Raw genomic sequence first — 13,090 nt, forward strand, 5'->3', positions numbered from 1 at the left:
AGTACTATTTATCTATTCTGGGAATTTGATTGATAGTTATTTAGAGCACAACCCACTGAGAAGTGCAAGCCCAAATGAAAGGAATGAGAGCTATACAAAGCTCTCCTATCTATCTATCTATCTATCTATCTATTTATCTATCATTCTCTAAGGCGTACCCTTAGAGAATGATAGATAGTGGCTAATCCCATGTGTGGCAGCTCTCACAAGAGTTCACAAGCAGAAGCACTGTGGTGATTGGACAGTGAGGATTCCATATGCAGATAGGGAAGAGAAGCCTGTGAGAACAGAAGCACCATGGTGATTGGGCAGTGGGGATTCCATATGTAGATAGGGAGGAAGAGCCGGTGGCACCATGGTAATTTGGCAGTGGGGATTCCATATGCAGGTAGACAGGAGGAGCTTGTGATGGCAGAGAGAGAAAGAAAGAAAAAAGGAAGGGGGGGAAGAAAGACAGAGGGGGAAAATGAATGGAGGAGAGAGAAAGGGAGGAGAAGAGAGAAAGAAGGAAGGGTGAGTGACAGGCCTAAGCCTGTCAGAGGCCTGAGGGGAATGAGTGGCTATGGCGGCGGCAGCAGCAAGGAAGGGCCCAAACACTGCTGCTGTTTGGGGCTATTGAGGCCATTGTTGTATTGTTGTATTGTTTTTATGCCTGTTTTTATATGTTTTTATACTTTTAACATGATGTTTTATTGTCTTTTTATTGTATGTTTTTAACTTTTGTAAACCGCCTTGGGGTTATCTTTTTAACGAAAGGCAGTATATAAATGCAAAAATAAAATAAATAAATAAATAAAATTGGTGGAGGGAGGCAGCAGGCAAAGGAAGGGCCTGTCAGCGGCCTGAGAGGAATGAGCAGCCATTGGAGGCAGTGAGGAAGGGCCCAGTCAACCGCTGCTGCTCATGCTCCTGTTGGGAGGAGCAGGAGCGGTGCTCAGGTGGAGGTGGGGAGGTCTCTGGGGATAGGGGGCTGCAGCTTGGCCAACAGGTGCCAGCAACGCTGCAGCCACAAACAAGAGGGGGATGGAGTAAAGGGATGGAGGAGGAGCAGGAGTGTGGCTCAGGTGAGGGTGGAGAGATCTCTGAGGTGAGGAGGGCTGTGGCAGGGGGTGAGGGGAGCAGTCAAGTACTAGTGCGCAGATGCTCTGCGTACGTTAAGCTAGTGCCTATTAATTCTGATAGGGCATGCACAAAAGAACTTTCCAGTATTATATCTCCTAGTGAAGGAATTCCTGCAAGTGTTTCTCTAGCTTCTCTATGCTCCTCTAAAAGACAGAGCACCTGACAACTGAAGCAAAACAGACAGAAAAACAGACAATGCTGTCATAACTTTTCCCTTGCAAAACAAAGTTGTTAGAATAATGCAATCAAAAAAAGTTGAATAAGCCCTTGGGAGAAAGCATCTATTCAACATGCAGCACAAAAATATAAAATTCCTTAAAACTTGCACACCTAAAAAACAAAAGTTATCATAACACATGAATGTAAGCACTGGCTTATAGAAAGAAACACATTCGGAGTCTGCTTTCTTTAAAGTAACACGATTTTACTCGATTATGAATCTTTTGCTTATCCTCAGGAAACAGATGAAGATTCGTCCCTTTCCTGCATCTAGAAACTGATAACACCACCATCTCATTATCAATGGCAGACAGCAACCTTCTAACTCTGAGAAAACAACCAACCCCATTCCTGGTTCCCTGCCCATGGCAACAATGCTTTTAAGTGTAAGTTGAATACTGGACAAGAGCGTGTCTTCATCTTTATTACTCTGAAAAAGAAGCTTTCCACAAGTTATGCCTGACCTTTGAACTGTTTGTTTTACACACACACACACACACACACACACACACACACACACACACACACACACCACATTAAATGGGGTTATCAGTCAGAGAACATTTTGAGAATTAAGCAGTCTACCAATATGGAGCAGCTTGGGGACCAGATCTTTAGTAAGTTACTTAATATCACTGGCTGACATGAGGAAAATTAGTCTAAGTAGTCCCATTGAAATTAAAAGGACAAGTTAGGACTTGTCCTTTTAATTTCAATGGGACTACTTGCACTAATTTTCTGCATGTCAGACACTTTCTGTAAGGGATGAGCTGATGTCTGAGGATTTTCCCTTAATCCAGACCATCATGGCCCATTTTATTTATTTATATCTATGTAAACTGCTTTGGGAACTTTTGCTGAAAAGAAGTGTATAAATATTTGTCATGTAGAAAACAAATTCTGCGCCCATCACAGAATGCAGCAGGGAAATGACTTGACTAGCAAGCCAGAGGTTGCCAGTTTGAATCCCTGTTGGAATGTTTCCCAGACTATGGGAAACACCTTTATCGGGCAGCAGCAGTATAGGAAGATGCTGAAAGGCATCATCTCATACTGCATGGGAGATGGCAATTGTAAATCCCTCCTGTATTCTACCAAAGTCAACCACAGGGCCTTGTGGTCACCAGGAGTCGACATCGACTTGACAGCACACTTTACCTTTACATTATCATTGGTATTATTTCAGTCTAGACTAGATATGCTGTGTTTCACACATGCATTATTCATACACTTTAGAGAAATCATACTATTCATACAGGCTCTGTGACAGAATTTGGATGGGGGGAAACCCCATCACCATGCCTCCTGCAATCTCTCCTTCAAGCCACAACAGCCACAACCCCTGAAAGGTTCTCCTTCGGGCTCTTCAAGCACAAGGGTATCTTGAAATATTTATTTGCCTGCTTGATTTTGGCTCTCAGGACTCCATCTGACAAGAAGGGGCTGCCTCCCCTCCACTGCTGAATCCAGAAGGAATGGAGAATTATCAAGGCACAGGATTTGACTCCCTGGAGAATCAAGTCCTAAGAATTCCTTCCAAGTCCCCGGCCCCTTTCAACACCACTACAGCCACAGAAGCATACTTTCTTCTCAAGTCTACCATTCTTCAAGTATAAAAGGAAGATGGGGAAACCAGGATGACTCCGCTTCAGTGATAAACACTGGGTATCATTAAGCAGCTGGGCATTGAAACTGGTTCATTTTGTTGAAGCTGCTGGTATATTCTGGTTTATGTTTTAAAAAATCAAGTGCAAAAGAAAAATAAACACAAAAATAAAAATTTCCATTACCCTTCTTTACTGTTTGAAAATGTGGACTGATTGAAATTTGGTAGCCCATTCTTGAAAATACTGCAAGTTTCTGATTTACATATTATCTTGTTAAGATTTTAAATATTATCTTGCTAAGATTTTAATTTTAAAAAAATTACAAATGCATTCAGAAATGTCACTTATCATTGTATATACCTCCAAAACCCTATAATCAATTAATGGCATGGTTAACATTGTTAAAGCATGTGTTTTGTTGTTCCAAAAAGTAGTAATGAATGCCTAGTTTGACTAAATTGGTTCAAATCTAATGTGTTAATTTAGCCATAATGGCATATTCATTCATTTCATTTTCCCATTCTTCGACTGCAGGAATCTCCTTTGATTTCCAGTACTTAGCATAAAGAATCCTTGCAGCTGTTGCCATTAAAAATAAAATAGAATGATGGACTGTTCAGCATTGGAAGGGACTTTGGCAATCTTCTAGTCCAATCCCCATCCCTGACAGATGCCTATCCAGTCTCTGTTTGAAAATTTGTAGAGAAGGAAAGCCCACCATTGCACGAGACAGGCTATTCCACTGTCAAACAGCCTTTACAATGATAAAGTTCCTCCTAATGTATAGCCTACATCTGTTTCCTTGTAATTTCAACCTGCTGGTTCTAGTCCTGCCTTAGGAGCAACAGAGGCCAAGCCTGCTCCTTCTTCTGTGACAATACTTCTAACGTTTGAAAACAATTATCTTTTCTCCCTTTTTTCTTCTCTTCTTCAGGTTGAACATACTGGCCCTGGAGACTTACATTCACTATTCATTTACTATTTTAAGTGTTCTACCATGGGTATTGACATCCTACTGGATTCCCTACTGCAGTTTATTGGGAATTTCTGAGCCACCATTCTGCTTCTACCTTTTAACACTTTTATATGTCCTTGTTCCTGGTACCTGACTTTATACTTGGTTCTGGACTCTCTCTCTTTCAGGATTCTCTTGATGAGGATAGTGAGGCTCCCAACGAACACATTCTTCCTAACTCAAGGTACAGCCCATCTCTTGCCAGGAGTCCTTCATGTTGGTAACATATGCAGGGGCATAGCTAGGGGAGAGGAGGCCTATGTTCACACCCCTCTCTCTGACTTGGACTTAAGGAGATAATGAAGACGATAGAGAGGGGTGGAGCTGAGGGCCCTCAGGAGCTCGGGTGCCTGGGTTCCTTGAACTCATCCGCTCAATTATAGCTACTCCCCTGAACATATGCCATGGTTCAAGAATACAAATGTTTTTTGATGACATCATCTTTGTAGCCATCTGTTTACTTTCATGCACCTCGTCCCCCCCCACCCACCCGGGGATTGTGGAAAACACTGCAAATGCCCCTAACTTCCCTGCACAGCGTCTCATAGTCTCTTGAGATCTGTTATAGATTTCTTCTGGCAGTATCATTGGTTCCCAAATGGAACAGCAGGAAAGGGTAGCGATCAGTGGGTTTAATGAATCTTGGCAACCTCTCTACCACATCCTGGACACATGTACTGGGAAGACAACACACCTCTCTCAATGACATGCCGTGTCTGCACACAGCTGCATCTATAATAGTTCTCTATATTTATTCTTTATTGCAGCTCTGCAAAATATGAATTGATCACTCATGTGGCACAGAAGCAGCAAGTTCTTTGATGTAAGAAACAGACTTTTCAACAGACTGCTTATATTTCTTCTTCTAATAATTCAGGATTAAATAAGGCATATTATGAAGACAGGATATAATGCTACTGATATGAATGTAGAAATACATGATGAGTACTTGAAAAAGTGTACAACTGCTGACACTGTATTCAAATAATTGTTTTTGTGGCATGTCTTATCACTTCATTTTACTTATTATGTAATTGCTTTTCCTCAGAATTCCAAAGCTGGGTTCAAGTTTGGAAAAATATAAGCAGTTGTGCTTATAATTTGGGGTATCTCCTTTTTTACCTCCAAAAAACCTCAGATCCCCTGTGCCTCCTTCTAGTTTTCTTTCAACTTTTACATCAGGCACAAAAGAAAGAAGAAAAAGGGAAGATTAATGAACTTCAGAAGCAGCTCTGACTTATTTTTATGAATCAGGCCCAAAATGATTCAGTGGAATAATAACCCTTAGTGTTATAAGGATATCTCATTTAAAACAATATTAAGACTGCAGAAAGCTAATTATTGCAACTCTATTTTAAAAGTGAAATTCTACATTTTCTGCACTGTAAAGGGATCTCTTGCTGCATTGATACCTGGTAAGATTTCCCATTTGGCACGAACAGAAATTAACAAGAATTTCCTGGGGAAGTGGGGGAGGAGGAAGGAACTCTGCACATACAAATTGGACAAAATCTACAAGGAGAAATCCACACACAGAGGATCAGCACTGTACTGTGTAATGTATGTTTGGAGTTGCACAGGAGGGGGCCAGAGGCAGACAAGTGAGCCCCTCGTTGCCATTCTGCAATTACATGTAGAATGTCAGGGATCTCCCATTGTATATCATCAAGCCAAAACACTGGCGAAGCAAGAAGTACTGAATCCAAAAAGCATAAGAAACTAGCAATCATGAAACACATGGGAAATTTGTTGTGGCAGCCATGTTTACTCTAAACACTGAGCAGAAATGGTAGCCTTTTAGAAGGCAATTGAACAATGATGTGTATCAAGGAAGTGAAATGAACTCTAGCCATATACTCCATTGCATCTGCTCAATAAATATGGCATTTTGTATGAATGGAAAGCATGATGGACAGGATCAGACTAAGTTACTTGTGGCTAAGTCCCACTGAAATTAATGAGACTTAAGCTAGTCCTGACTAACTTATTCCATTGATTTTGATGGTGCTTAGTCATGACTAATTTAGTCTGAACCCTGCCTGATCTATATTAACCCCGTTATAAGTTGAACTACACATTAGGTTTAGTCTTCTAATTTTTTTTACAGTTCTTTGTTGCAACTGTTGAAGCTGGAATTTCTATGGGGAGATTGGCACAGGGAGACTGAACTTCTAAACCTTTTCCTTCTTGAATCATTCCACCCAGAAAATCACTCTCCTCTTCCCCAGTTGCTTTTACCCCAGCTGAAGAAAAAGATACCTATAGCTATAGCTGTGCCTTTTCCCCCAAAGAGGCCAAGCAGCTTGGCAAGGTTTTCAGCAAGGAAACAGCATGAAGGGAAAAGCCCCTCTCCCCCTTCAAACTGTAGCCTCAGCAGCTGCATTTTAGCAAATGAAAGAAGTCTGTAAGAAGAACCAGGGAACTATACATAATGTGTAGCTCTGCCTTGATATTGTGACCTGTTTGAGCAGCGTTAACAACACAGTGATGTGAGAACATCCAAATATATACAGTGGTGTGCTGAATGAGGCCAATGTTATTTATATTAACTCATAGTTTATTATACGTAACTTCTTTTTCAAAATACTTTGGACCAAACTCCAATTACAGACAAACATAAAACTCCCAGGGGAAAGAGTGGGAGTTGCTTACAGACTATATCCTGAAGCATTCCACAGAGTAATTTATGAGATGGAAGGGGGGCTTGTATAAACTTCATTTGTTAAATTGACGTGTGTGTGTGTGTGTGTGTGGTGCGCGTGTGTGCACGCGTGCGTACTTTCTTTTAACTCCAACCAGTCACTAAGTGCTACTTACTGTAAATGCCTTTTTTGTGTTACGGCAAGGATTCTGTGTTTCAATGCGATGCACTTAGCATGTCCATGTTAATTTTTAATTTTGGGAACCAGGCACTTCACACCAGCTGACTCTAAAGTGAGGCCTAGCTTGTGCAACTGAAAAATTTGCTAGAAAGCAACTGCCTGGCCTATGAAGTCTACTTAAAGATGCTAATTTGAATGACTAGTTAGTGCTTGTAGCGGGGGAGATTTACCCCCCTACAGCAGCTCTTACTTGCAGAGTTCCACCATTTCCATAAAGCACATTAAAACAAGTGTGTGAACACTCTGAGATGAAAGTACCAAACACTCTTGAGACTTCCCGTGGAAAGTAGAGCTGCCTGACTTTTCTCCAGGCAGACAGGAATGCCCATGATTCAGCAGCCTGAGTAAATAAAAGAGGTCCTTATTTCCTAATTTTGCTGGCTGGCCACACTGCAGCAGTCTCTGTGCTGCTGCCAAAGGGAATGCAAAGCTGGAACTACACCCAACAGCTGAAGGACTGTCTTTGTTAGCCAGCCAGGCCTTCCTGGCCATCTTCTGGCAACAAAACTACCATATCCTGCAAGAAAGACCTCCGTCTCAGGCTTGAGAGCACTCTAGTCTGCCTAATAGGACCAAACAACAGATTTTTGCCTGGTCTGTGTTGGAGGAGGACAGCTGGAAACTCAGTTAGTGGCAAAGTAACACCTGTTCAGTCATATTTATGGGGAAAGTGCTCTGCTAACAGAAAAGTGAAGTAATACCAGAAGGAGTTATTCCATAGAGTGGAAGGGAGGAGGCATCAAAGCACAAAGCACCTCTGTGGTGCAAGCAGCCAGCCACTCATGTGCCAACCTCAATAGTTGTGAAGTCTTTAAAGTGATCTTATCCCCCAGTGCTGCTCACTGAATTAACAGAGCTGCTTCTGAACCAGGCGACTAGGCATCAGAAAGGTGCATGACATACACACATTTGGGCTGGAATGTTTTGCAAGCAGAAAAGTAGGTGCTCTGTTCTCCCCTTCTCCCCCCCCCCTTTCTTTTGGCTAACGTTGCCAAAGCTCTTAACGGGCTTACGATCCAAGTCAACAGGGGCTTGAGTGCTTTTGAAAACATGACTCTATAATCGGCTCAAAGCAATAAAATAAAATACATTGCAAAATGCATGGATATGGTTACATGTGCATGTATGGATAAATAAAAAATAGTTTGCCTCCTAATGGAATCAGCAGCAAATTCAGTGCATGCTAGTTATGGAGTTGTCACCTGGCCAAATGGGGCAAACCCTTATTTCTTTTCTTCTTTTGAGTATTTTCTCAAGATTAGATCCAACTGCCAAAATATATGGCATGCAAACTAGAAGGCAAGCTCTCCCCCAAGGAGGGGAGGGTGGTTCTTAAGAGAGATATCACCCCCACCCCTCCTTCTAATCAGCACAGCTCTTCCGTATGTCATGCCTGAGCCATGAGACATACACTGACAACTCATCAGCCAATCAGTATAATGTAAGCTATGTGGTTACACTAAGGGCCTATGTGGCAAACACTGGTTTGTCGAAGGTTTATTATTCGTATGAGACTCCACCTTCAACACAATGTTTCCTACGCTCTGCGCTTCTCTTATGATGCCAGAAAGAAGTACCATTTTTCTCTTGGGAAGAAATGAAGCTAACAAAGCTGAGGCTGTGAAAGGTGAGAAGACATTTTTCTCAGTTGCAAAATGAGAAAATTTCCTCAGTTGCAATTGAGGTAAGTTTCATTTTCCTTATTTAAAGAACAGAACCTGAGAATCACAGCTAATGTTAATGTTTAGTGAAATACCTCTCCCATATATATTCTCTAAGGTGTACCCGTTGCGAATCCCATGTGTAGCAGCTCTCGTGAGAGTTCGCAAGCAAGCTGCCGGCAGGGTGAGAGGAAAGTGGCGACGTCGGCGGACAGGCTTGTGGGTGAGGTGGGATACAAAACGGCGGTGTGTGTGTGGCGGGGGGAGAAAATGGCAGCAGGCGAGCAGGCAGGGAAAGAAAATGGTGGCGGGGAGGAACTAGAGGCGCAGATGCTCTGCACCCGACCCAGTTAGTATATAATAATAGGCTATCTTCTGACCAGCAAAAGGACTTTTCCATAATAGAGAAAGGTAGCTGGAAATACCAGAATCTAGACCTAGTGCAGGCTCTAGCCTAAGAACTCATCCAGGCTAAATCTGTTTCCTTGTAATTTAATTTAATTTAATTTAATTTAATTTAATTTAATTTATACCCCACCCAAACCTACGTCTCTGGGCAGCTAACAACAATTAAAACACATACAAAAGTTAAAACAGCTCAACATATAACACCACATATAAAAGTTAAAACAATACAATAATTTAAAAACCATAAAATTAAACAAACAGTATTTTTTAATTAAATACCTGAGAAAGCTTGGGTAAAAAATGGGTTTTCAAATGTTTTTTTAAAATAGCCAGAGATGGGGAGGATCCTAATTCAGCAGGGAGCGCATTCCACCATCTCGGGTCAGCAGCCGAGAAGGCCCGTCTCTGTGTGACCACCAAACGAGTTGGCGGTAACTAGAAACGGACCTCCTCAGATGACCTCCATGGGCGGTGGAGTTTGTAGCGAAGAAGACGCTCTCTTAAATACCCAGGACCTAAGCCGTTTAGGGCTTTATAAGTTATAACTAGCACTTTGTATTTTGCCCGGAAACCTATCGGCAGCCAGTATAACTCCATCAGCAAAGGAGTAATGTGGTCTCTCCGAGATGACCCAGAGACAAACCTGGCTGCCACATTCTGAACCAACTAAAGTTTCTGGACTATGTACAAAGGCAGCCCTTTGTAGATCGCATTACAAAAGTCAAGTCTGGAGGTTACCAACAAATGTACCACTGTTTTGAGTAATTGCAATCCATCCTTGACATCCTTAGTTGATTTTCTTTTCTTTTGTGGTGGTGGTGGTGGGAAATTGCACTAGAGTCATTAAGGACTCCAGAAGTTGAGGGAGAGCCATCTCCACCTTGCTAGCCTCAAGCCTTTGACATGCAAGTGGAAAGATCCCTCCACAGTTCTTGATGCTGCTTGTTACCAGTCAGTCTGGTCGATTGCCCACATGCATGATGGTTAAAGAAGAACTTAGAGTCTATATCTAAAGCAAGAAAACAGTTCTATCTTGATTGTCTTTTGAATTACACTTTTGTATTGTAAGAGCAAGAAAACACGTTGCTTTCGCCTGAAATTAGGAGTCACCAAGCAACCTACAACTGCTGGATTACTACATGATCAAAAAGAAAATACAGTACATCAGAGAGCCAGACACCTCCCAATTGCAGGTCTAGCTGATATATTTTTGCTACCTGGGCTAGTTAACTGTAACGGCAGACCTGTCCTTGGGCCCATAACTGTCCTTGGGCCCAGGGGGCTCAATATGATGTATGTGCAAGTACAACCTAGTAAGGTTTCTTAACAGAGACAGGATTTACAACAATGGTTACTTTCGTAGAAAATACTGTACAGAAAAAGAATTGACAAAGCAATATATTCTACCAATGGGACAAAAGCAGACATACCAGTATATCATATCCTTACACTTATAAGCATATTTACATGTACACAAACATAGACACAGGCATTTTGTACATAGAGACATATTTGTTTTTAACATACTGTCCACCACAAAATTAAAATAGTAAATAGGAAGGGAAGAAAGATGTCCCAGATAGGTCAGTTAACCAGACAAATAGTAGACTTCTGGTGCTTTAAAATCTTGCTTCTGTCAAACATCAATTTACATCACAGATATTGTATATCATATAGCTTGTAATATTTGTTTCAGATTTGCACAGGAGATATTTTATTACCAAAGTGAAACTAATTGTCTATAAAGCTTTCCAGAAAATAAGATAAGGAATCTCAAGGAAAAATGACTGTGTAAGCAAATGAGGAAAATTCATCTGCAACTAAATTAAATATTATACAGTAGATGGACATGAGTACTTTATTATGATTTCCCGCCCAATAAATCACAATTTAAATTTACTCAATAGTCAAAGTATAAAGACATTACACAATGAGCTTGTTCTTATGACCAGCCATTTCTGGGTAGGAAAGGGCAAACCATGTCTGGAGGCTCGTCAACAGCCATGGGAATCCCTCCTGCCCAGCTCCTGCCTAAGTGGGTAGCTCAACCTTTCAAGCAAGATATAAACTGAGGTAGGACAGAAATACCTGCTGTCAATTTGGCCAGCTGGGCAATCACGCTGGGTTTTTCAGATCCCAGGAACCAGCAGCCATGTTTACTAAAGAGTTCCAAGGACAGCAGAGCTGGGCATAACGGTGCTGATTCAGCACTGACAGCTACCTCCTTGCTGTTCATGCAATGCATTGTGGGATAGCTGGAGTACCCAGCTCCCGATTTCCGCTATGGAGTATGCTGCTGTGGTGTTTATGTAAGTATGTGAGCTGCAGAGCCAAATGGAGGCTCAGATAATCTGGGAGCAGGAAGGTAGGATCCTGCCTTCCCTCCAGCCCACACCCTTTTGGTCGTGAGAACAGCCTCACTAGCTGACATCCAGACTAATGCTGCACCAGTGCAAACATGCTGTGCACTAATGCGAGGATGTTGCTTGTGTTAGCAAGTTCTGATAAGTTGGGAGATTGCGCTCCAACAGATTAGTGCTAGACCAGGACAATAGTGTATGATTGATTTTCCTCAGTCCATACATGTTGCAGGGAATTATACAAAGCTATCTGCTATACTTGTTTCCCAAGCAGACTAAGACCTCAAGAGATTCCACAACTTTGAGCATCTGCTCAGCTATGTAAGCAGATATTTCTTGCATGTGTGCATCTTTGTTTGCTGCAGCAGTCTGTATGTCAGCTACTATATATAACAATTGTACTATTTATCATTTCACCCAACCAACAATGATGTCATATTTTGCTGAGCATCCACAGTGACCTCACAGTTCTAAAGAGGCCCCCAGAATGTGTGTGATGTTCAGGCAGAATATTCTTTATATTTTCTTAATGCACTCACTGTAATATATATTAAAGCCTCAAGTCACTTTTTATTTAAATAGAATATCATACATTATTACACAATTTCCTGCATTTATTCTCTATAGAAACATAAACAGTTTTGGAAAAGCTACAACTTTAATAATACAACTGCCACATTTTTTTCACATCAATGGCCCAACATTAAACTCACTCATTTGTCTCATAACTTATTTAACTGCTTGAAAACTAATACTCTGTAATGGGCATTCAAAAGAGAAATGTGAACTTTAAAAATTATTTATAATTTACAGATGTTTTTAAAATCTATCAATATTTCAAAACTACTCTTGAAGGACCAATTAAATGCATTAACAGTTGGGTTACTGGGGGAGAAAGTTAAAGGGGTTCTACATTAACAACAGCATCTGGTGACTTTCCTCAGCTTAAGACACTGTGACAAGAAAGGAACACATATCCTAGAATCAACACAGTAGACATCTTAATGCCACACAGGACCAGAAAAAACAAACACACACTCCATATTTGAAAAACTCTGTTTATGCTTAGATAACAAGCAAATTTTCCTAAGTAGCTTTTTAAACTGTTACACTTCAGCTTCCCAAAAAGATATTTTGCCTATAAAAAGACAATAAACTTTTTTTATTGCTCAAAAGTTCATGGAAAAGAGAGGATTCAATTCCCTCATCTAATGTACCATTGTTAAACAGTCCACCATTTATTTAGCATATAATTAAGGGATTGCTTCAAATATATAAAGGTCACCTTCCATATCCCATTTTATTAAACAAAGGTAAGGTATCTTTGAAACCAAAGTTATATTTTAGTTTATGATAGAACACTTCATGATATTCTAACAAGATATAGAGGTCATTCACACACACACACACACACACACACACACACACACACACACACACACACAAGCTGCATGCTTACATGCAGGAGGTTCAAAGTTCCCTCTCTGGCATCTCCAGATAGGGCTGGGAGAGACCCCTGCCGCAGGCGCGGCTCGTGAACGCGCCTCTGGGGGGGCAGCGGGCGGCTTCTTTAAGGTAAACGGGCTCGCCTCTGCGGGAGCCAGGTGAGTGGCGGAGCCAATTCCCCACCGCGGGGGCTGCTGGGTGGCATGGAGAACTGGCTCCATTTACCTTAAAGAAGCCGCCTGCCACCCCCCCAGAGGCGCATTCACAAGCCGCGCCTGCCCTGCCTGTAACCTTGAAGAAGTCGTTGCCAGTCTGGGTAGACAATAGTGAGCTAGATGGACCAATGGTCTTACTTGGCATAGGCAGCTTC

At 41.6% G+C, this 13,090-nt stretch overlaps 1 protein-coding gene and 1 long non-coding RNA gene across 11 annotated transcripts in view; one reads left to right on the forward strand and one right to left on the reverse strand.

Moving 5' to 3' along the window:
- Positions 1-13,090, reverse strand: part of ZNF521 (zinc finger protein 521) — a 438,900-nt gene that overhangs the window by 248,878 nt on the left and 176,932 nt on the right. The window lies entirely within an intron of this gene.
- Positions 382-2,982, forward strand: LOC128323535 (uncharacterized). Its single transcript, XR_008306337.1, has 3 exons — positions 382-513; positions 1,580-1,727; positions 2,763-2,982. It is a non-coding gene; the product is annotated as an uncharacterized LOC128323535 (long non-coding RNA).

The sequence above is a fragment of the Hemicordylus capensis genome, chromosome 4 (genome assembly GCF_027244095.1).
Source record: "Hemicordylus capensis ecotype Gifberg chromosome 4, rHemCap1.1.pri, whole genome shotgun sequence".
Taxonomy (NCBI): domain Eukaryota; kingdom Metazoa; phylum Chordata; class Lepidosauria; order Squamata; family Cordylidae; genus Hemicordylus; species Hemicordylus capensis.